The 27,147-nt window shown below is 31.3% G+C and overlaps 1 pseudogene; it reads right to left on the reverse strand.

Moving 5' to 3' along the window:
- Nucleotides 1–27,147, reverse strand: part of LOC100618868 (ras association domain-containing protein 5-like) — a 181,028-nt pseudogene that overhangs the window by 17,664 nt on the left and 136,217 nt on the right.

Consider the following 27,147-nt stretch of genomic DNA (forward strand, 5'->3'; position numbering starts at 1 on the left):
AGTAAAAATAAATCTGGTTTAAAGAGTTAGGGAAGGTAATTACATCCTGATAAAAGGCAGTATAGATAATGAGAAAATATCTGTACTCAACATGTATGCACCAAATGGCATAGCATCAAATTTCTAAAGGAGAAACTATTGGATCTCAAGGATGAAATAGATAGAAAATCTATACTACTGGGAGACCTGAAACTTCCTCTATCTGAACTAGATATATCAAACCAAAAAATTAAATAAGAAAGAGATAAAAGTAGTGAATGAAAACTTAGAAAAATTAGAGTTAGTAGACATGTGGAGAAAAATAAATAGGGACAAAAAGGAATATACCTTCTTTTCAGCAGCACATGGTACATTCACAAAAATTGACCATGTATTAGAGCATAAAAACATTGCAAAGAAATGAAGAAAAACAGAAATAATGAATGCAATCTATTCCAATCTTAATGCAATGAAAATAATAATCAGTAAGGGTATATGGAGATGTAAATCAAAAATTATTTGAAAATTAAAAAATATGATTCACCAAAATTGGTTAGTTAGAGAACAAATCATAGAAACGATAATTTCACTGAATTAAATTACAATGATGAGACAGCCTTTCAAAACCTATGGTATCCAAAGCAGTACTCAGGGGGAAATTTATATCCTTGAGTTCATATATTAACAAATTAAGAAGGGGACATGTCAATGAATTGAGCCTGCAAATTAAAAAACTAGAAAGCAAACAAATTAAAAATCCTCAGATGAAGACTAAATTAGAGATACAAAAAAGGAAAGGAGAAATTAATAAAAATTGACAAAGAACTATTTATTTAATAAATAAAACTATAAACTGGGAAGTTGAAAAAAGAAGTTAAATAAACAAAGTACTAGTCAGTCTAATTAAAAAAAGGAAAGAAAAAAAACAAAGTTGACAGAATGCAAGATGAAAAGGAGACCTCACCTCAAATGAAGAGGAAATTAAGTCAGTTATTAAAACTACTATGCCCAAGTATATGGCAAAAAATATGGCAATCTAGGTGATATGTATGAATACTTACAAAAGTATAAATTGCCTAGACTAACACAGGAAGAAAAAAATTACTTAAAAAACCCATATCAGAAAAAGAAATTGAACAATCCATCAAAGAATTCCCTAAGAAAAAATCCCCAGGTCCAGATGGATTCACACATGAATTCTATCTAACATTCAAAGAAAAACTAATCCCAATATTATACAAAGTATATGACAGAATAAGCAAAGAAGGAGTTCTACCAAATTCATTTTACAACACAAACATGGTACTAATCCCAAAGCCAGGCAGGTCAAAAACAGAGAAAGAAAACTATAGACCAATCTCCTTAATGAATATAGATGCAAAAATCTTAAATAGGATACTAGCAAAGAGCCTTCAGGGAGCGATCACAAGGGTTATCCATTATGACCAGGTAGGATTCATATCAGGAATGCAAGGATTCTTCAATATTAGGAAAACCATCCACATAATTGATCATATTAACAAGCAAACTGACAAAATACACATGACTATCTCAATAGATGCAGAGAAAGCCTTTGATAAAATACAACACCCATTTCTATTGAAAACAAGGGCCTTTCCTAAAAATAATAAACAGCATATATCTTAAACCACAAGCAAACATCATCTGCAATGGGAACAAACTAGAAGCCTTCCCAATAAGATCAGGAGTGAAACAAGGATGCCCATTGTCACCTCTATTATTTAACATTTTCTACACTAGGAGTACCAAATAAAGAAGAAAAAGAAATTGAAGGTATTAAAATTGGCAATGAGGAGACCCAGCTATCATGCTTTTCGGATGATATGATGTTTTACTTAAAGAACCCTAGAGAATCAACCAAAAAGCTAGTCGAAACAAACAACAATTTTAGCAAAATTGCAGGATGCAAAATAAGCCCTCATAAATCATCAGCATTTCTATATATCTCCAACCCAATTCTGCAGCAACAATTTGAAAGAAAAATTCCATTTAAAATCACCCTACACAAAATAAAATACTTAGGAATAAATCTGCTGAGACAAACACAGGAAATATACGAACACACCTACAAAACAGTCTCCACACAATTAAAACTAGATCTAAACAATTAGAAAAACATTGAATGCTCATGGGTGGGACAAGCTAAGATAATAAAATTGATAATCCTATGCAAATTAATCTACTTATTTAGGGTCGTACTCATTGAACTACCAACAAACTTTTTTTACTGAATTAGAAAAAAGAACCATAACGAAGTTCATTTGGAAGAACAAAAGATCAAGGATATCCAGGGAAATCATGAAAAAAAAATTCAATAGAAGGAGGACTTTTAGTCGCAGATCTCAAACTATACTATAAATCAGTGGTCATCAAAACAATTTGGTACTGGCTAAGAGACAGAAAAGAGGATCAGTGCAATAGACTTAGGGTAAATGACCTCAGCAAGACAGTCTATGATAAACCCAAGGATCCAAAATTTTGGGACCAAAACTCACTTTTTGATAAAAATGGCTAGGAAAATTGGAAGACAGTATGAGAAATATTAGGTTTGGATAAACATCTCACACCCTACACCAAGATAAACTCAGAATGGGTGAATGACCTGAATATAAAGAAGGAAATTATAAGCAAATTAAGTGAACACAGAATAGTATATTTGTCAGATCTTTGGGAAAGGAAAGACTTTAAAACCAAGCAAGATCTAGGAAAAAAAAAACACAAAATATAAAATCAATAATTTTGATTAAATCAAATTAAAACTGTTTTGTACAAACAAAACTAATGCATCCAAAATTAGAAGGGAAGCAACAAATTGGGAAACAATTTTAATTACAAAAATATCTGACAAAGGTCTAATTACTCAAATTTATAAAGAGCTAAACCAGTTGTACAAAAAATCAAGTCATTCTTCAATTGAAAAATGGGCAAGGGATATGAATAGTCAATTTTCAGTTAAAGAAATCAAAACTATTAATAAGCACATGAAAAAGTGTTCTAAATCTTTCACAATCAGAGAGATGCAAATCAAAACAACTCTGAGGTATCACCTCACACCTAGCAGATTGGCTAACATGACAGCAAAGAAAGTAATTAATGGTGGAGAGGATGTGGCAAAGTAGGGACATTAATTCACTGCTGGTGGGGTTGTGAACTGATCCAACCATTCTGGAGGGCAATTTGGAACTATGCCCAAAGGGCGATAAAAGACTGTCTGCCCTTTGATCCAGCCATAGCACTGATGGAATACTATTTTGCTCAAAGGAATAATAAAGTGGAGGAATTCATTGGAGACTGCTACAACCTCCAGGAATTGATGCAGAGTGATAGGAGCAGAACCAGAAAAGCATTGTACACAGAGACTGATACACTATAGTATAATCGAATATAATGGACTTCTCCGTTAGTGGTAATGCAGTACCCCTGAACAACTTGGGGGAACCTAAGAGAAAAACCACTATCCACATCCAGAGGAAACATTTTGGGAGTAAAAGCACCAAAGAAAAACAAGTGTTTGAAAACATGGGTTGAAGGGATCTGGTTGGGGATGTAGACTCTGAATGTATATCCTAGCGTAAACAACAACATGGAAATAGATTCAGATCAAGGACACAAGTAATACCCAATGAAATAGCGAGTTGGCTGTGGGAAGAGTGGGTGGAGGTGAGGGAGGGAAATAATGTGATTATTGTAACGAAGTAATACTATTCTAAATTGACTACATAAACTTATTCAAATGGGAAAAATAATAAATAAATAAATATATGAAATAAACATTAAAAATATATAGTCACTAATCTGGGAAGGAAAAAAAAAGATCTTGAAGTTTTTTACCCAACAGTGAAAGCTCTCAGAAAAATAGAAAGGGCTTTTATCAGGAAGTAGTATATTCTTTCCTGGAATTATGCAAGGACTAACTGCATACCATGACATGAGATATAGGTTCAAATTATTGTGTGATTGTGAGCAAATTACTTAAATTCATTCATTTTTACTTCCCTCATCTGGAAGATGAAACTCAATAGTTTTGAAGTTCCTTTGAGCTATGAATTTCTTATGATCCTTGTTTTCTGTACAAGTTGTTAATATAGAACCTAATAAACAATATCTTCAACTCATAACTCATTCTAAGGAATGTAGATGTTGAATATAGCATAGCAATTGATGGCCCTGATAGGACTCATATGCTCCTTTAATAAGAACTGAATCTTCAACAAACATATTATAGTGCTTCTACTATTTATATTCTAATTTAATATACTTGAAAGTTCTAAAGACTATTTCCCGATTAGTTAACAATTATTTTATAAAAATAAAATCTAAAATGATTTCTCTTTTTCCCCATCACCACTGGAAATTTCCTTTAAAATATCATTTATTGAGCTGGCCTTTATTTATGGATGAAAATAACTTTATAACAGCAGGCATATCATAGAGTATGACTATGTTTTCATATAAATCTCCACTACATGAATGGTTATTTACCTGAATTTATTAGCATCTAGGTTAAATATTATTAAACCATTCTTTCAAGACATATTTATTAAATATATACAGGACACACAGCACTCTGCTAAATTCATGTCAATATATTTTGAGTGACCTATCCAACAAAATAAATCTCTTTGGCTTTGAAATGGGGGACATGGAAGGTTGCAGAGAATTCTTTAAATATATGTTAAAAGATATGAATGCTCACTGAAAATATTTCTACAGTATTCTGATTTATAATATACAGTTATTTTCAGTACCATCATTATTTCTAGAACTGTTGTCATTTTCCCTTAGATAATTCTCTTAAAAGGAGTAACAATTTGTTTTCTTTGCTTTTATTTCTATGCATTTTTAAACAAGCCATTTATAGTTTCTCTCTTTCTAGTGCCCAATTTCTTTATTTATTCTTTGCAATAAGAATTTGTAATCTTCTTCTTTGCAACATAAATATTTTGCAGGTGTAATCAATTTAATCATTTAAAATAACAGCATGATACAGTTGATTGTGGGAATTCTATTCACATAGGTAATGGTGTCTGACTGCTATGGCATTACTTTGAAAACACAAAATATCAAAATTCAGAATTATTCAAATTGTAAAACTTGGTCTGCTGCTTTATCTTCTCATGTAAATAATCAATCCCACTGTGAATAATATTATTTATTGGTTTGCTTTATGCATTTATATAACTCAGTAAATGCACTAAGGTCATTTAAAAATTAATTAACTTGGATGAACTAATCAATAGTTCTCATTGCCTCAAAAATGTGCACATTGACAAAAAATCTAATTTGCCTCAGTAAATAATTTGCTTGAATCATGTGACAATCTGTTCACATTTGACCTTTACATATTAATTGATGTTTGTTCTACAAACATTTATTAAGTACCTTTTATATGTATGACAATATGCTAGGCACTCAGGATTAAAAGAGATAAAATTGAATAATTCAGTCCTTAAGAAGTCTACATTCTATCAATGAAGAATAAAAATACATACATATACATTCATGAGTGTGCATAAGTGTTGTTTTTGATAAGTGTTGTTTTTGTGGTGGTGGTGAATTCTTAATTTTTAAAGAAAACCATTGACATCTCAAGGTGTTGTATTGACTTGTGAATTAATTGGACTCATATTAGGCAGATTTGTAAAAAGTTGTGACCCTCACTCTCTGGTCCAGATTAATTGAAGTCCAGTGGCAAGACAAAGTCAGGACAACTGGTGATAGTGCAAGATGCAATTGATGACCCTGGCTTCTCAACATCTGACCAAGCTCTAAGCAATCTATAAATCCTCCCTAAGCCACCTTCATGATCATTGGAACAACTTGCTCTCACCCATTCTTGCTGCCTGAGGAAAGTCTTCATGGACTTGGGGTAGACATCTCTCTAAATTACCCAACCTGATTTAGTACATGTATTTTACTGAGATTTGTTCACTGTTTAAGCTATGTCCTCTTGGAGCCACATATAAGAGTTGGGAGAAAAGAGGAAAGCAGGGGTGGAAGAACAGTTCTGAAAAAAAGGCTCAGAAGAACCTCACAAAAGAGGTGCTAATATTCCCTGGATATAAGCATAGGCACATAATATGTATGCCTGCATTTTATTTTTATGTATGAAAAAACCCATTTTGGAGGGAGAAGATAAAATCTCAACTCAAAGATGATTTCATGTAAAAGACAGAACCTCAACTAAAATTTGAAGGGATAAATAGTAATTGTGTCGGGATGCTGTGAAGTATAAATAAAGAGATAATTTTCACAGGTATGGAGAAATGAGATTGGAGATGGATTATTGTTTGAAAAAAGAAACAAGGTCAGATTACTTCATTTGTAGAGGAGAAGAGAAATAATATGAAATTAGACTGGAAAGACACATTTTATAAGGTTTTGCATGGAAAAAATATATAGGAAATTCTATTTTATCTTAGAATTAATAGATAGCAATTAAAGATTGTTATCATTTGTTCTTTGTTTTGACTCAATAAGTCAAATGTCAGTCAGATCTGTGTATTAGGAAAGTAAATTTGGTATCTCTATGGAGGGTAAATTGGAATGGGAAATATTTGAGTCAGGAAGAACATATAGGAAGAAAGCTAAGTAAGGTGCTATGAGGGTCACTTCTAATTTGTGGAGTTAGAGATACTTAACACCCTCTTCAAAACAGAGAAACAGGATACCTGAAGTGAAAATACGAATTCTCATTACCAGTTCTCTGACCATGGTATCTGAGAGAAACACAATAATTTCCTACATATGCATATTTTTCATATATTTACAGATATATGAAGTATAAATGTCTTCACTTGTAAGAATGAAAGTTCCTTCAGAGTAAAGATTGCTTTATTTTTATTGTTTTATCTCTCTGTACCAAGTAAGTCAATGTCATAGGATATAATTTTTAATGTATATAGACAATATGTAATTCCAAAATCAGCATGTGAATGAAGACATAAATCATTTGAACTAGAGAAAAATTCGTGGAGGAACTAGATCTAGAATATAAAAAGAATTAGTTTTAAATATTTGGAAGAAGGAGTTTCATCAGTATCAGATTTCAAACTGTACTATAAATCAGTCATTATAAAAACTGTCTGGTACTGGCTAAGAAATTGAAAGATAGAACAGTGAAACAGAACAGACATAGAACAAAGAATAGTAAAAGATTCTAGTAACCTTGTTTTGGACACCAGTATAGATCAAGGCTATTGAAGGAAGAATTCATTATTTGATAAATAGTGCTGTGATAAGGAGAAAGAAATATGGTAAAAGCTAGATTTAGACCAATAGTTTACACATTCACAAGGATATGATCTAAATAAATACAAGATCTGGACATAAAAGGAATTATCATAAGCAAATTAGAACAGAGAATATATTACCTATCAAATGTATGGATAGAAGAGCAATTTATAAGTATACAAGATATGGAGAACATTATAAGATGTAAATTGAATAATCCTGAGTGCATTAAATTTTAAAACTTCTGCAAAAATAAAATAACTATTGCCAAGATTACAAAAGAAGCAGAAAATTGGGAAAAAATTCATTGGGAGTCTCTTGGATAGAGGTATTATATATAAAATATAGACAGTCAGTTAGGTAGCTTAATGGATAGAAAGCTGACCTAAAGTTAGAAGAACCTGAGTTCAAATCTAGCCTTAGAAACTTTCTAACAGTGGTACTGGGCAAGTCACTGAACAACCACTGCCTAGCTCTTACCCCTCTTCTGCCTTAGAACTAATACACAGTCTTGATTCTAAGGGTCTTGTGTGTGTGTGTGTGTGTGTGTGTGTGTGTGTGTGTGTTTTGAGGAAAAAACAAAGAGAACTTTGTTAAATCCATAGGAGTAAGAACCATCCCTAACTTACAAATGGACAAAACATGAACAAACAGTTACCGAATGAAAAAATCAAAGCCATATATTTGCATGATAATGCAACTGTGACCTGATCTAACCATTTTGGAGAGTAATTTGGAATTATACTCAGAGAATTATAAAATTGTGCATACCACTCGCAATACCACTGTGTTCAGTTTCCCAAAGAGGTCAGGGAAAGCAGAAAAGAACTTATTTGTTCTACAATATTTGTGGCAGCTCTACTTGTGGTGGCAAAGACCTGGAACTAGAGAAATCCAATCAATTGAGAAACAGGAAAATAAATTGTGGTATATAATCATAATGGAACATGACTGCATCAAAGAAATGATGAACAGATTATTTTTCTTAATTGGAAATAACTACATGATATAATGAAGAATGAATCAAGTAGAACATTATATGCAGCTTCAGTTTTAATGTTTGTAGAATAACCTGTGATTATTCCTCTCCAGAGAATGAACTGAATGTACTAAAAAATGGAAATACAAAATATATAATATATGTACATATATATATAAATTTATATATATATATATTTGCCATATTATGCCTTTTATATTTTGTGAAGGGGAGTGAGGGCCTGAGAAATATGTCATTAAATTCTGAAAATTGAAAAAAAATGAATATTAGAAAGTCAATGCTCACACTCGTCACAAAAACTTATTAATGAAATAAAGGTATAGTTGGGGGAAAAGAAAAGTATGTGTCAATCTCCATTCAGACTCATCAATTTTTTTTTTTCTGTAGGTGGATAGCATTTTTCATCATATACCTTTCAGAAATGTCTTGTATCATGGAATTTCTGAGAATAGCTGATATTCACAGTTGATCATAATACAATATTGCTATTCCTATGAAAAGTGTTCTCCTACTTCTGCTCCTTTCACTTTGAATCAGTTCATATAAGTCTTTTCAGGTTTTTCTGAGAGCATCCTGATCATTGTTTCTTATAGGACAATAGTATTCCATCACAAGCTTATACAACAAATTGTTCAGCCATTCCCCAAGTGAACAGTATCCTCTCAAATTCAAATTATTTGCTAGTGTAAGAGTTTCTATGAATATTTTTGTTCATATAGTGTTACCCCTTTTTTTCTCTTTGAGATTCAATAGTAGTGGTATTGCTATGTCTAGGGATATGCACAATTTATACATCTTTGGGCACATTATAATAGTTCAGAATGTTTGAAGTAGTATACAACTTTACCAAAAATATATCAATATCTCAATTTTCAGACATCCCTTTCAACATTTTGTCATTTTCCTTTTCTATTAGTCAATTTGATAGATGTTGGATGGTACTTCACAGTTGTTTACTTTGCATTTCTCTAATCAATAATGACATAGAATATTTTTCTAGTGACTAAGGTATCTTTAATTACCTTGCATGAAAATTGGCTATTCATATCCTTTGACCTTTTATCACTTTGGGAATGATTTACAGTCTTAAAATTTAAATTATTTCTCTTTATATTTGAGAAAAAAAAGTCTTTTCAGAGAAATTTGAAACTTGAAAATTTCTTGAAAGATGGTGTAATTTTTTTTACAGGTATGATTATTAAGTATATATTTCCCTCTTTTTTCTTTTCCTCTCTTTGCCCTACTCTCTCCTTTCACCCTATCTATCTTCAGATGTATTTTGCTTATCATTACTTCTCCAAATCCAGATTCCCTTCAAATAGTTTTCTCTTCTTCTCTTATGCCCCTCCCCTTTTACTTTTTTATTGGGTGACAAAGATTTCTACACACAAAGGATTTTTTGTTTCAATTTGAGCCAATTCCAATTATTGTAAAGTTCAAGTGCTCTATCCCAAAACTTAATCTTCCCTGCCATTTTTCAAAGCTGTCTTATGCCTCTTCCATGTGCATTAACTTACCTCATTCTACATTTGCCTTCCCTCTTTTCCCAGTGGATTCCTCTTTCTTGCCCTCTTATTCTTTTTAGATTTCATCTCATTATCACCCAGCCCTACTATCTATGCATATATTCTCTACCTGCATAAAAATGATAGCCTTAGTAGTTGTATCATCTTCCCATGAGAATGTAAATGATTTAATCCCATATATTTACATACCAACTGAGTATGAATGCCATTATTTCTTTGAATGAAGTCTGATGAGAGTAATGTTCAAGCATTGCCCACCATCCCATCCATTTCCACTTCCAATACAAAGGCTTTTTCTTGGACAACACTTTTATGTGAGCTAATTCCCCCCATTCTACCTCTCCTTTCTCTCTTCATCCTGAGCAACTAAATTTTTCACCCTTTAATTTTTTTTCATATTATTTTATCATTATAAATTCAGAATAATGGCTTCTATTTATGTAAACATTTTCTAAATGCCCTAAGAATAACAAAGATCATAGGCATTAGAGGTATTATTTTTCCATATATTAATGTAAATATTTTAAGACTATTAAATCCTTTAAAATTTCTCGCTCATGTTTACCTTTTTGTGCAACTCTTGGGTTTTATATTTGAAAGTCACATTTTTTATTCAGTTCCTGAATTTTAATCTGAAATTTTAGAAATTTTTCTGTTTTATTGATCTTTCATATTTTCTTCTGAATGATTATGCTCAGTTTTGCTGGATAAGTTATTCCTCATTATAATCCTTGTTCCTTTGTCCTCTGGAATATCATATTCCAATCATCCTGATCCTTTTATTTAGAAAATCTTGTAATATCCTGATAATGTCCCCATAACATTTGAATACTTTCTATCTGGCTTTTTACAATATTTTTTTCTTTGACCTTAGCTGGAATTTGACAATAATACTCTTGGGAGTTTTCTTTTCATTAATTGGGATCTCTTTCAGAAGATCATTAGTGGATTCTTTTAATTTCTCTTTTACTATCTACTTCTAGAATATTAGAGGAGCTTTTTTAAAATAATTGCTTGAAAGATGATGTCTAGGCTTTTATTTTACATAGATTTCAGTTAGTTTAATAGTTCATTTAAAAAATATTTTTTCAGATTACATGTCAAAACATTTCTTAATTTTTTTTCTGATATTTTGCAAATCTGTTATTTTTCTCCTTCCTACTCTTCCTACCTCTTCAAGAAGGAAAGTAATATAATACCAGTTATACATATATAATTATACATATATTATTATACAATACATATTTCCATGTTTGCCATGATGTGAAACAAGGCATATATTGCTTACACTTGTGTAATTAGAATCTGTTACCCTAAAACTACAACTCCCAGCATCCCAGTCTCCTCACATTTCATGCTGACAGAGGAAAGCTATAAATTTTGGGGTAGCTCCATCTCTTGCTTGTTGTTTGTTTGTTATCATCTTGTTTTTCTTTTCTTATGGCACAATAATCTTCCATTATCAGAACATACCACCACTTATGCAACCATTCCCGAATTGAAGGACATTGCTTCAGTTTCTAGTTCTTTTTCACCAAAAAAAAGAACAGCTATGAATATCTGTGTACAGGTGGGTTCTTTTCCCCTGTCTTTAATCTTTTTTTGATGCAGATCTAATTGTGGTATTTCTGTGTCAAAGTGTATGTAGTTTTATGCTCATTTGGGCATGGTTGCAGATTGCTTTCCAGAAACTGTATCAGTTTAGAGCTCTACCAACAGTGTATTAATATCATGATTTTGCAGACCTCAACAATAATTATTATTTTCATTTTTGTCATGTTAGATAATGTAATTGATTTGAGATGATTTCTCAGGTTTGTTTAAATTTAAATTTCTTTAATTAATAATGTTTGGGAGCATTTTATATGACTATAGGTAGTTATAATTTCTTCTTCTGGTAATTGCCTATTAATATTCTTTGACCATTTGTGATTTGGGAAATGCTATATATTTTAATAGATTTACTCAGTTCTCTTTATATTTCAGAAATAAATCCTCTATCAGAGATACTTGTTCCTGGTTCGTTGTCTGCCTTTTAATCTTGGTTGCATTTCTTTTCTTTGTGTGAAAACTTTTTATTTTAATGTAGGCACAGTTATCTATTTTACATTTCGTAATGTTCTCTGTGTCTCATTTTGACATAAATTCTTCCTGTTTTCATAGGTCTGACATGTAAACTCTTTTATGTTCTTTTAATTTGTAACATCCCTTATTTTTAAATTAAGTATACATTTCATTTTGACTTGCTATATGACATAAGGTCATTGGTCTATGCCTAATTTCAATCATAGTGATTTCCAATTTTCTCAGTAGTTTTTTGCCAAATATTGAGTTCTTCTGCCAGAAACTAGGATATTCAGATTTGTCAAATACTAGGTTTCTATACTCATTTAACATTGTGTATTAAGTGCCTAATCTATTTCTTTGAAAGTATGGATTGGATTTAAAAAGGAAAGGAGGAGGATTTAGAAACAGACCCTTGGGAAAGATTCTGACAAGGAAAAAGGGATATTGGGAGTTTTCTACTGGCATTAACTGGCTCTCTGGATCTAGCTTTAGACAGCTGGCATCCATTAAAAATTCTGATCATGTGGAAAGATTAGGATATTCTTGGGTAAGATATCTTCCTTGGAGGAGACCTGCATTTCCCTGAAGTACAAAGACCACCTGCCTGAGATCCAACTGTTAGAAATCCACTTGGTGGAGGTAAATCCAAGGGTTTGGTTATCTTGGACTCTGGGTATACTTAGGAAACAACCCCAGGCTTTAGGTAAGGACTCAGTATATTTGTGAGTCCTTCCTCATTAACCCTTTTAGATAATCCATACTAATAAAGTTAGTTAGGTTATTCAGATAGCTTTGGGGGGGGGGGTTCTTAGATAAGAGCAGAGAACTGTAGGAAGGGCTTGAGAAGACCAGAAGAGCAAACACCATGAGGGGGAGTATAGATTGGTAGGAGCTAAAGCTGTGTAGATTTAGGACTTTATCATTTCTGTACACTCAATTAATTTATTTTTCTATAATTGAAACGGTTGTGCTTTACTGGCCCTGGGAAGATCCCTAAATGGATTTTTTTTCTCATCTCCCATCCATCAAAGCCTTCCCAACAATCCACCTCCCTTTAAAGGAAGGGTTTTATTTCATGTGAAGCTAAACTCTTGGCTGTGACACTAGCATGTTATATGAAAACAGCATGTAATTTCACCTCTGTATATCAAACAAGTCTATGGGACTTATTTATTAAATAGAAGTTGAGATATAAACTATGTTTGTAAAAGAAAACACCGCCTGAAGAGTTCAAAGCAATTTTAAACCTCAAATCCTTTGTGCAATATCTAATAATCATAGCCTATATCACATGTAGGGTAAATCCTGGAATCATATAAACTTCTGCTGTATTAAAGATCATAAATTAATATGCTAGAATAGAAATCAGGGTTGTGTATTCAACCCTCTTATTTTCTTGATTACCAAAGTGGATCTTAGATTATATAGCATGTCCATCACAAAACCTGTAATTTGATTGTCTGACTCTCGAGTCAATATTTTTCCACTGTATCACCTTCCCTCTAACTTAGGTTAGAAAAATATAAGTGGTACTACAAGGAGCAATATTGTATAATAACAATTTTCATCATTTAAGTTTAGTAGGAACATTAACAACATAATGGATATACTGACAATACCAGTTTAAAATGAGTAAATGTACTAGTTTTTAATTATATCATTAAATATAAAGGCAGCTATGAGGCATATTGGATAGAGTTCTGGGCCTGAATTTAAAGAATCATCTTCATGAGTTCAGATCTGACATCAGATATTTACTAGTTATGTTACTCTGGGCAAGTCCCTTAATGTTGTTTGTCTCAGTTATTCAATTATTAAATGAGCTGTAGAAAGAAATGGCAAATCACTATAGTATATTTTCAAAAAAAAAAAAAACTCCCAAAAGCACCACAGAGTGTCAGATTTGACTAAAATAACTCAATAATTAAATATAAACCTTTGAATATCAAGATTGTAAGGTACCACTTGAATTATAGTACTTAATTTTCTCCAGAATGGAAAAAAATATTTCTGACACATGAAAATCTTTTCTGAAGTATATTGTGACAAGGAAATCACTTTTAAAAGACTGATATATATTAATTTAAGGTCACCAAGGAATTCAGCTATGTAATTCCTAAATGAAAACTCAAGTCAGCCGTCAACCTTTTATTGAGTTTTAATTATAAACAGGAGGTAGAAAGGAATTAGAGATAGAGAGATAGAGGTAGAGAGAAAGGGGAGAGAAGGGAATAGGGCTTAAATACCCCTTCTGTTTAGGCTGGGCCAAAAGGCCCAAGCCCTTAGATAGCTGGGGCAAAGAAAGGAGATCAGTCCCTATTACTCACGTGACCAAAATGGAGAAACAGTCTCAGGGCCCCCACCTTCAGCTTCCTCCAGAGCAAGCTTCTCAGAGCACACACCAACCACTCCGACAAACTCCTAAAAACACCACCAACCACCCCTGAGTCTTCAGACCCCTCTCTCTTTAAGGAAACCATCCAAGTTGCCTCCCCTCAGTTCTCACATCTACCAATCACTGTCCATCAATTTCCCTGTGCCAATGGAGGCTCTAGCTTAACCCAGGACCGCCCAGAGGTCTCTGGCTTTGCACATGTCTGTTGAAGGTCATATTTTCAAATAATTAAATCTTTGATCCTTTGCTACAGCCCTTTCTAAATCCTGTTAACCTGAGTAGGGTAGAGATTGGAATAATTAAATTTTGATCTAGGCTGCAGCCCTTACTCAATCCTGTTAGGACTGAATAGGGTGGAGATTGATTCCAAGTATCTCCATTGTATCAATTCTAAAATCAATCATGACTCAAAGAAATTCCTGTTCTATGCTTAAGCATAGGTCAAAGTCCTTTCCATTGTTCAGCAAAAGGTTTCTGTCCTAAAGTAATCTTAAGAAGGTAGGAGGGGGAAACTCTCATGCCAATGGGGTTCACATTCCAATAGCCAAGACCCACTATCAATAGGGAATTTTTCAAGAATGAAATTTCCCAATGGTGAAATTTCCAACATTTATAAGTCTAAGAAATTTTGAGGTTTACAATATTAATTGTCAATTTGACCAAATATTCTGTATTCGTTTTTACATTATATTTAGTAAGAGAGATAAAATATATATATGAACAATTCCCTTGGTACATTGCTATCCATAAGAAAAGAAAAAGCTCTTGTTCCTTGGGTTAATTTTCGTAGGAGGATTAAAAGAAAATATAGAAAAGAATCACAAAGGTTGAGAAATTGTGGGAACATTTCACTTTTCATTGGTGATTAAATACTCACATTAAGAAAGCATAGATCTTTCAAAGTAACAAAAAAAATAAAGTACTGAAGTCAAAGAATTGATTAGCTTTCTCAATTCTAAATTGGCTTCTTAATAATAATGAAGCAAAAAAGTTAATATATAAAAATTAGACATTTTCAAACGATCAGTTTTAACTTGATCTTCCATTGGCAAAGGTATTATTTCTTAGACATTTCATAAATAGCAAGGACTCCACTGTCAGCTTCTCATTTTCATTTAGCATGGAAGAAATTCACAATGCAAACCCCTATGCATCTGTTACACATTGTGCTTTTCAACAATTAGACACCTGCTTAGTTAGACAATTTTCCACTGTAATCATAAAACTAAAGGTTGAGTCTTTATCATCTATTTCATAGAATTACTCTCTTACCAATTTTGTTAAAAAGAATTGGATGAAATTCAGTAAATGATCAAATATGGATTGTTTATTGAAACTATAATAAAAAGTACAAAGATTTTTACCATTATGACTAATTATATTTTGTTAATCATTCCCTTGAAGTTTTAGTTTTGTTTCCAGTGAATTATTAGCATGTGACTAACAATAAATAGTTTTTGTTTGACTTATTTTAGACATTATAAAGCCAGTATTCTTCTAAAATACCTGCTTTTCATTCTGAGGTATGACTTTTCCAAAGCCATTTGTAAAGTTCAGCTGGATCTAGTGCCAGATTCTAGGCATCGATTCAAATGAGATGAGTTGAAAAGTTCAGTCATGCTAATCAAATCATATATATAGAACAAATTTGTATTTATGATAACCTTTAAGCTAAGAACTTTGCCTCATAGCTTTCTAAAAAGTAGAAGTCATTTGCCAGGATAACCTCTTGTCTGCTCCTCCTCTCCTCACTTGATTCTAATATTATCTTCACTACCTCTAGGTTTTATCCCAATCTCGTAAATGACAGTCCATCTTCTTGATTGGAAGAGAGAGTCAGAAATTGAGGGAAAGGCTACAATAAGAATAAAAAGAGAAGCTGAAAATGGCATCAGAAACAGAATTGTGAATTCATGCTGATTATTGAAAGGAGCCAAACTGATCTGAGCTTGGTTGACTGGAAGAACACAAGCGGGAACATCTGCTGAGAACTAGATGAGAAAAAAATCATTGAAACTATGAGCTCATTGAAATAAAGCAGATTTATTTTCTGCTTGACAAATTTGGCAGGAGAAATGAGAATATCTGTCCTATATTTTATTTCCACCTAGATCTTGAAATTTGGGGCCCATTTCTGACATTTGTGTGTCTCTATTACTGCCTTCTATAGCTTGAGAAGCAAAAGCCCTTCTGGGCCTAGAATACATCTGCAGATCCCAGGCTTAAGATAACTGTTTTATTGAACAATCTGGGCATTATCAAGTGAAGGAGAGATATCTAGATTTTGCAGATTCTTTGATTTCATTAAAAGAGCTTAGGAAAGAATATGCTAGAAACCCAAGAATAGTAGCCAGTAAGAATAGCTCCACCCAGGAGTGCAATCAAAGGGCCTAGAATAGAAGTGGACCCACACATTTTTCTAAATTTAAAGGATACTACATTCTTCCTTGGTCTTGCTATCCAAACCAAATAACTTCTTTTGTAAAATTTTGTTATTGTTCAGTTATTTCAGTAGTGTCCCATTAAAGGAATGTTTTCCATTTCCTTCTCCAGATCATTGCACAGATGAGGAAGTGAGATAATGTTATGTGACTTGCCCAGGGTCACATAGCTTGTAAGTGTCTGAGACCAGATTTGAATTCAGGAAGCTGAGTCTTGCTGACTTCAGGCCAGGCACTCTATCCATTGTGACATCCAGTTGCCCCATTTTCAAAATAGGCCCTTTAAATTCTGTTGACTTAAATTTAGAGCATTTCTCTGTGACCAATGTTGGTAAATCTCTCCTGAATAAAATATTGGACAACATTTCACCTGTCCTGCTAATAAATGTATAGAAACTCTTATGAAAATGTATTTAACCTCTGTGTTATATAATATGTGCTTCTCTCTAAAGAGACCAAAATTTCAAGACTAATATTTCACAGATATAAATATTTCCTCTGCATGAATTTCCTAATTCATGTGCCTTCTTGCTAAGTTCCTACACATTTGTGTCTGCTGTCTATACCAATAGACTATGCACGTTCTGGTGAGAGTATGACCCAAATTTATATATGAATTGTTATATTATTACTTTTGCTTTGTGCTTACTAAATATTCTGAGTATTAATCGTATTTCATCTTGACTGACTTTTTTTAATGAAAAATACATTTATTGGAGTTAGAGAAAAATCCATGCTACATATTTCCAGTCTGAATATCTCTTAAAAGCTCCACTTGTGCATCTGAAATGTCTATTTGACCTTTCAATATGTTTATCTTACAGATTTCTCAAACTCAAACTCAAACTGCTACCAAAATATAGGTACAGCTTTTTAAATAAATAAACTCTGACAATTATTTAACAATTTTTAAATCTAAAAATGATGTACCTGGGAACAAAGGCACAAAGGACATTGCTTTCCTAGGAATTGATCAGTGGTATTCATGAAATTCATGAATCCAAATTCCAGACAAAACTTAAATTAGAATTGCCTGTCTTTCTAAGGACCCTATTCTCTCTACTATAATGATAGTAGGAATCTTGCTGGTGGAGAAAAGAGTTAATAGGAAACATTCATTGTTTCTTAAACTGTCAAATGCATAGCAGCAACAAGAATAGGATAAAGGTTCACATGTACCATATTAATTATTTGAAGGGGAAATTAAATTTTACTCTTCTTTTCTACATTTTTTTATTTTTTTAAATATTTTTAAAACCCTTACCTTTCATCTTAGAATCAATATTCGGTATTGGTTCTAAGGCAAAAGATAGATAAGGGCTAGGCAATAGAGGTTAAGTGATTCATTCAGGGTCATACAGCTATAAAATGCTGAGGTCAGATTTGAACCCAGGATCTCCCAATTCTGGTACTGGCTCTCAATCCACTGAGCCACCTAGCTGCCCCCTTTTCTACAATTTTTAAACATATATTGATGAACTTGATATCAATTTGTTTTGGAAACATGCCTTTCATCACTGTATAATTTCTTCAACTCATAATTAAGCCTGAATGTTACACATGACACTTCAACACCTTTGAGGATTTGTGTTCTCCTTTAAACTGATAATCTCTCACTGAAATTGCTTTGTTTATGAGAACACAGCATATGTTTCATTTTCTCCTGGTATAACATATAAATCAGCTAAAGTAGGCCAGAAAAATTCTATGTGAGCTTCCAGCACATATGGGAGTCATGCTGTGAAAGAATATGGCCCATTGTAATTATTGCTCTACTTGCAATATTATTTCTTAACTAGTTAGGAGAAATACTTCTTTTATCTTTTTAAATCTGATAAATAAAATGGTGAAAATGTATTTGAAAACTTTAACATAGTACAAAAACAAAATGAACCAAATAAAACCTACGGACAATCTAATACCTGATGTCTTGTCACATATCTTTTATATTGACAAAGAAAAGCAATGTAACATGATCTTGGACTTGGTGTTAATAAAATATTCTTTTCAGGTATCCTAACACTAATGCAATTAACTGCATGCACATAGACAAGTCACTTCTCTTCTCACTTACTTTTCTGATTCTTAGTCCCTTAATCTATGAAATGAAAATAAATGTATACATACATCTAAAATGTCATATGGTAGACATGATGCATCATTGAGCTGATATATATGAAAATATTTTGCAGAATATAAATCACTGTATAAAACCCAGTTGTTGTTGTTGTTGTTGTTTTTGCTATGTAGTATTCTGACTTGCTCTTGGGGATAGCAAGCATAAGTGAATTCCCTGACAAGAGGTCATCTTATGCATATGGCTGAATTGATGATCATATAAGAAAGAAAAGTGAGTAGTCCTATTTTAAATAATTGTATAGCAAAGTGTTCTTGGTTCTTTAGATGATAATAAATGTCTTCTGACAAAATCATGATATGCAAACAAATGTACATCATCATAGGAAAGAAAATGAATCTCATGAATATTTATAATCCATAAATCATCCATTCCAAAGAAATAGTAATATAAATCAACTTAATAAAAATGAGAAATTTCTTTGGAAGGAATATAAAACAAAGCAAACAAAAAACACCATGAAATCAATTAAAGTCAAGTGGTGCCAGTACTAGTAATGAGAGTCTATAGTCATGCTAAATTTAAATTATATTTAAGAAATCTAAAAATATAAGAATTTCACATATAATTTATATTAAAGTAGCTTTGCATAACATGCATATGTCTTAATAGTTCATAGTGTCAGGGAAATGACTGAGTAATTTGTATTATATGATAATAATGGAATATTTGTATGCTATAAGAAGTGATAAGATGATCATGAAAAATACCAAAAGACATAGGAAATGATACAGAGTTAAGTGAACAGAACCAAAAAAACAGTATAGATACTAATAGCAATACAGTATGATGATGAACTATGGAAGGACTTAACTATTATCCACAAGGCAAGGATTCAGGACAACTCTAAGGGACTCAACAAAAAATCAGCTGTCATAGAAACAACTCACAGAGTAAATGCAAATTGAACCATAATATTCCTTATTGTATTTCCTCCATGTTTTTTTCTTTTCTTCTCCTTAGTATAGATAATATGTTTCTTCTTTTATAACATGTTAAATATGGAAATATATATTTTATGATACCACTCATACAATTGATATTATATTATCTACTGTCCTGTAGAGGTGGGAGGAATTAGAAAGAATGAGAAAATATGGATAACAAAATGTCAGAAAAATACTAAAGATTATATAAATGTGTAACATGGGAAAAATAAAAATTAAAAGTAAAAATTATTCTGTCTTTTCTATATTGTGATGAATTCTGAATATGGATCAAGTTGCTATAGAAAAAATAAATATAGTCTAGAATGTGTATTTTTTATTTTTCTCTGTATCTATAGCTGGGAGAGAAATTCTTTGCAATCTCAGAAAGGAGAGTAAAAATGAAATAAATTTATTGAAATCTTTTTGGAAATCAGATGAACACATAAAAATGGAAATATAATTTGATATTCTAACATGAATATTGTGATAATTTAGTATTATTACACTTTATTTTCAAGGCCTAAAGTTTTTTATTGCAATTTTTAAAATCTAGGCTTTTAGATTCTATTAGTTTATATATTCATCATTTGTTTACTATTCTGAAGGAGACAATAAGGTTGTTGCTTGAGATTTCAAGAGCAAGTCTAAACTACCTTACCAGAACTCAAGGGGATCTGAAAATCAGTCTAAAGATCTCTGCTGGAAAAGAAAAAAAAGAACAAAAACATTTATTGCCTAAATTATATCATAACATATTTTATTGAATTTCTAATTTATGGAATGAAAAGATAAATTTAATTTGTACTTAATAAAGGCTTATTGAATTGAATTGAGCATAATAATAACTCTTCTTAGCATTCACTCCATGAAATGATAAAGGTGATTATCAATCAATAGCCATTCTTTATGTGAAAAGTTTTCATAAAATGTTACTATGATATTGTAGTCTAGAAAGAAATTATTTCAGTTTCTATTCCTGTGTACTAATGTGAAAAGAACCCAATGATCTACAAATATTAATAGTCAGACCATCAACAATATAGTGTTTTCTTTCAACTATTTTACTATTTTCTCTCAGTTACTTTAATAAATAAAGTTGATAAACAATAATTGATTCAAATTTTAAATAACATTGATTAATATTTTACTGGTTCTGTGAATGGAAATGAATGTTGCAAATGGGTGTTAAGAAAAAAATAATAATGCTGCTAAAACCTAGAATCCTAAAAAAGAGAAACAAAAGATCCATATCATGTTCTCTAAGTATGTTCACAACTTTGTTTTTTTTTCATTTTTTTTCACTTTCTGTCCCTTTTATTTTTGTCAAATAAACATAAAAACACTTTAAAAAATTTCTCTCTCCCTACTCCCTGCTATCCCCTATCTCTAGATGGTAAACATTATGATATGAACATTATGATCACTGATATGAATCTTTTGATTCTCTTTTTCAGAGATCTAGGTTTTACCAGAGCTTAGTAAAATGCCTTCAATGCAATAAATGCATAATAAATGTTTATTCAATAAAGCTAGACTGTATATCATTTTAATATATATTTAAATTATTATTCTCTAAATTGGTTAAATAAAATAATTAATAGCAAATCAGAATTTTTATTTTAATTACATTTGTTTGGTCTATAATGTTTTTTCCCCCCAAATAATTTAGGCATCACTTTCTGGGTAAAGTGTTTTGTAACTGTCATCATTTAGTTATTGTGTTTGTTTTGTTAGCTATACTCCCAGAAATTGATATTGTGTTCAGTTATTTTGAATGGAATTTTTATTTCAATCTCTAGCTATTGGACAATTTTGTTGGTATTATAGAAATTCTGCTGGTTTGTAGAGTTTATTTTATGTCTTGCAACTTTGATAAAGTTGTTTATTATTTTGATTTTTAGTTTTGGTCTATGGTTTCCTTTCTCTGTTTTTATTTTCCCTAGTATAGGTATCAGCACCATATTTTTATCATAAAAGAAATTTCATAGGATCCTTTCTTCACCTATTTTCCTAAACATTTCTATATTATTGGAGGTATTTTTTTAATGTTTGGTAGGAATCATTTATGAATCCGTCAGACCTTGGGATTTTTGTCTTAGGAAATTTATCAATGGTTTGTTCATTTTATTTTTCTGAAATGGTGTTGTTTAAATGTTCTATTTCCTCTTCTCTTCTTTAGTTTTCAAATTTTAATTTGTGTTTTAATTGGGGCATTTTAATTTGTTGTTTTTCAGTTGAATTCCCAAGTTATTGATCTCCTTTTACACTATTTGATTTATGTAAGCATTTGGAGACATAAATTTCCTCCTAAGTAGTTCTTTCTATGCAGCCTATAAATTTTGTTATATCACTTCCTCATTGTCATTAACTTTACCAAAATTATTGGTTGTTTCTGTCATTTGTTCCTTGATCATTATTATTTAGGTTAATATTATTTAACTTTTATCTAGTTTCTGGTGTGTCCGCTGTTCTATGTTGAATGTAATTTCATTTCATCATGGTCTGAAAAGCATGCATCTAATATTTGTTCTTTTCTGGTTTTATTTGTGATGTGATGTTTTTGTGTTCAATATTATGCTCAATTTGTGCCTCATTCTTTAAATGTGTTGCTTGCAGATAGAATATTATGGTGATCTTTTTTCTTTTAAATCTTTCTGCTATCTTACTTTTTGTAGGTCAGTTCATTCCATTTATATTCACATTTATTATTATTATGTATTTTTCTCTTTAATTTCCTTCTTTTTATGTTTCTGTATCCTATTAGTCTTTTATAATCCTTATAGTTCTGACCATTACCTTCCTTAATTCACTCTCTTTTTTTCCATTCTCCCACTTTTCCCATTTCCCCCTTCTTCCTAGTTCCCTTTCAGATAAGATAGTTTTCTATAAGAGACTGAAAGGGGCTATGATTCCAGATTTGAACTATTTCTGATAAAAGCAAGGATCATGCATTGCCTAAAAACTCCCCATAATCTCCAACATATATTGACTCATATGCTTCTTCATGTAAGATAATATACCCTCTTTTATCTCCTCTTAGGGTACTACTCTTTCATGATTTTTTTTGGAATCATTCTATTCTATTCAACATCCTTCTTTATCTTTAAAGATACTCCCTCTCTATTCTAAGAAAATTATTAAATGTCTTAAGTACTTTAAGTATCTTGATTTCTTTAATTTCCTAAATATCTCTAATATAAAAATGAATTTAATATCTTAATTAACACTTTCTTACACAAGAATGTATCAGTTCAACCTTACAGAATCCCTTACATTTTCACTCTTTTGTTTATCTTTTTATACTACCTTGAGTGTTGAATTTGATCTTCAAATTTCTTTTCAGCTCTGGTTCTTTGATCAGAAATAGCTGGTTGTTCTCTATTTCTTTACTTTTCAATTTTTAACTCTGGAATATTATGCTAAGCATTTCATGGTAGAGGATTTCAGGATGTCATCTTAGAACTTTTGCTTCCTGGGTTTCTGGTCCTTTAATGTAAAGGTCCAAGGTTCTGAGTAATCATGACTATAGCTCTAAAGTATTTGAATTGTTTACTTCTGACTTCCTGCAGTACTTTTTCATTGGTTTGGGAGTTCTGGAATTCGTCTATAATAGTTCTGGTGAATTTTATTTTGAGATCAATTTCAGGTGGTAATTGGTAGATTTTTTCAATTTCTATTTTCTCCTTTTGTTCAAGGATATCAGGGCAATTTCCCATATTTTTTTATCATGACTTTCTGACATTTTGATGATTCTTAGATTATATCTACTGATCTATTTCCCAGGTAAGTTTATTGTTTTTGGTTTGTTTTTTTTCCCAGTAAGATAATTGATGTTATCTTCTCTTTTTGCATTCTTGTTATTTTATCATTTCTTGATTTCTTATGAAGTCTTAATTTCACTTGCCTAATTTTAATTTTTAAGAAATTATTTTATTTCTTAAGCTTTCATATTTCCTTTTCAATTTGACTAATTCTAATATTTATGGATTTGTTTTCTTCATTGTATTTTTGAGCCTTGTTTAATTTAATTTAATTAGCCTTGGCTAATTCTGCTCTTTAAGAAGTTGCTACTTTCAGTGTTTTTGTTGCTGTTATTGTTTGTCTGTTTGTTTTTAGTCACATTTTTCATTTTTTCTATTTTGGTCATAATGGATGTCTTATTGAGTTTTTTTTTTTTTTCAGTTTCTTGGCCTACATTTACATTTAAATGATTCTAGTTTTTAGGAAAGAGTTTTCCTCATTGATTTTTCTGGAGCTGTTAAACTTCTCTGTCATTTCTCTTACTAACTTCTTTTCCAGTTTTCCCAGGCATTTATTTGGTGCCTCACAGCTTTTTGCCATTGGCTTTGAGGCTTCACAGGTGTCTTTTTTGGCCCTATTATTATTTTTGGAATTTGTATTCTGATTTTTCTTTTCACTAAAGTAACTCTAAAAAGTGAGAATTTAAATAAGAAAAAAGAAACAACTGTCATATTTTTAAAATTAAAACACTTAAAAGAAAAAAGGTAGTAGATACACCTAATTATCAATTATCACCGTACAAGAATATATGCCCTCAAATTTCTTTTAAAGGATTTGTGTAATTTTCTAAAAGAAAAAAAAAACAACCTAATAACTCCATATGGAATAAATAATTTCCATGGTATGGAAATTTACTTTTATTTCAAATGATTAAATATAATAAGAGATGCAAAAATGTCTATCTGTAATAAGAAATTTCTGAAAGAAACCAGAAAAAAACCATCATTTTTATAACGAGCAACCCCAGTTTTACTATCAAAACTGGAATCTAAACTAAGACAAAGGTAGGCATTAATCTTTAGGTTTATTATATGGATATGTCACAGATAAATGTTATAATGGAAAGAAAACTACATTAATTTCTGAGGAGTTAGGTTTTTGTTTCTCATTTTTTCTGTAAAGATTTATTTTCTTGTTTATAAAATGAGAGGTTGGACTCTGATTAAGAGTTAAATGTTGAGTTTTCTCAAAATTGTCAAGCTCTATTTTTTAGGCTTATACAAGTTTATGCACTTTGATAGGAGGCCCATTCCAGCTTACTCAAAAGTCAGTTTATTTGGATAATATCTACGTCTAACATCTCCATCCCTTTCCAGGTCAATGTATCTAAGTAAATCCAAACCCAAGATAACAAGAGTAATGAACTAACCATAATTTGTTGTCTTCAATAAATTAGGCATCTGTAACTTTATAAATTTCAAGCATCTTTTAAATTTGAAAATTATGGGTACTTATTGGGGTAAAGACATTGATGTTAAAGGAATATCTTTGGATTGGTGTTAATGCAATAAAGTTCAGGCACTGGGAAATTCCAAGTTGTCTGTTCCTTCACTTCTGATGCAGTGACTCATGGATTATTTTTCCAAAAGGGCTAGTAAATTTAGTTGTGCTATAAACCTGGCTGGGTAGATTATCAAACTTTAATGGGGTATTAAACTTTCATGTTGAATAGATCACATCTGTTCATTGCTACACAAGGTACTTAATAGGGTTTAAGCAGGCTCTATGGAGCCAGTTGCCCAAGGAAAAGACTTATTATAGCTAGTGATGTTAAACAGTTGACATTTTTTTTCAAAGTGGCAAAATGCTAACCTGCAATCTCTCACATTGGTTCAACAGGTGATATTCTAAATGATATTCAGTGAACTAAGCAAAATTAGGTTCTTACATCTCTGCTTGTAAGAATCTTGACCACTGCTTATAAAGGGAGCATAATTAAACAAAATTTGGGTATGTTATATCCTGATTTTAAGAGATTGGAAAAGGTAGGGAGTAGGAAAGAAAGGAATATTAGGAAATTTTATTTAACATAATCAGAGTGTGCAAGAAGATAGTTCTATAAATATGGATGAGATGTGGGGGGTATAGAGAGAAGATAACATTTGACTCACTCTCATCTGAACTGGTGAAAGGGCTGAAAAACATGCAACACAGTCTGGTACAGTACAGACTGCATTTTACTGAACAGGTAAAGAAGAGGGAAAGGGGAGAAGGTGAGGTGAGGGAAATTAGATAGAGTAGAGGCAATAATTCTATGTAAAACAAATCCATAAAATGTACAAAATAATTTAGTAGCTTTTTGAGGTGGCATAGAGAAGTGGAATATGAAATGGTACGCAGTAATTGAGAATAAATGCAAGTTATGGTATATAAATATGACAAAATATTTTCATTATGTAAGGAGTAATGATGAAACCTGGGAAAGACTCATATAGGTTGGGGGGAGAGAAAAAAATTGGGACAAGAGACAGAGAGAGAAAGGAAAACAGAGACAATAAATGTCAAATGTGATGAAAGAAGAATATTCAGATATGAACTGATGCAAAATGAAATAAGCAGAGCTGAGAAAAACAATATACAAAGTTAGTATAACAATGTAAATGCAAATATCCACCAAATTCACAATAAAATATGGGTACTTGAAAATTCTCAATTTGAGAAATATAAGATCTCCAACCTATCACTTTTCTGAGAATGGAATCCACAAATTTTGTACATTGCTTATATTTTCAAGGTTTTCTATAAATTATTCTGTTCTCCATTTTTGTTTAAATATGTTATTTGTTTTACTCTTAAACAGGGATAGATTGGGGGAAATCTAATCTAAAAAGATATATATCAGTAAAATATTATTTTCCAGAAGAGATTACTCTCTCCACAAAACTGATTGTTGAAAAACTAGATAAATAAATATTTTGATAACTTGGTATGAAAGATACTTTCTTAAACTTTTGTTTCATCACTTATTCTAGTATACTAGAGAGTACACTTTGTGATCAATGATCTTAAGATAAAGTATGCATATTTCTTTCAATGCTTCAAAATTTCACTTATTTTTACTAGACATCTAGACTATAATTCATGAGAAAAATATTTCTCTTTCTAAATATTTGGTTACTTTAAATGGTCTGTATTATACTAATTTTACAACCTTTGGATAAAAAAAAGTAATAACTAGCTTTCTGCTGCTAAGTTTTTTTTTTTCAAAACTAATGGAGTTTTTACATTTTAGAAATAGCCATGAATCATAGACACATTCATTTTTAGTATTAAATAGAGTATTAAGAATAACTAGACAACCTGTTTCAAATGAGGAAACTGAGGCCTATGAATTTATATCTGATTTGCTTAAGGTTATACAATAATTAACCAGCAGATGTGAGATGCAAATCTATACAATTTACCTACAAAATCAAGAGACTATTTATACCTCATAGATTTTTATTTCTTTTCTGGGCCCATACATTAAGCCTTTTGCAAATGAATATATCAGCATCATTATATGGGATTCTTAAGATAAGGTAGTTTAGAAGAGTTTAAAAAACCTATAATAATTGAGGAAATATATGACAGGATTAGGACATTTAAAATTATCTAGACATTTATTGTAGTTTTTCC

The sequence above is a fragment of the Monodelphis domestica genome, chromosome 8 (assembly GCF_027887165.1).
Source record: "Monodelphis domestica isolate mMonDom1 chromosome 8, mMonDom1.pri, whole genome shotgun sequence".
Lineage (NCBI taxonomy): Eukaryota > Metazoa > Chordata > Mammalia > Didelphimorphia > Didelphidae > Monodelphis > Monodelphis domestica.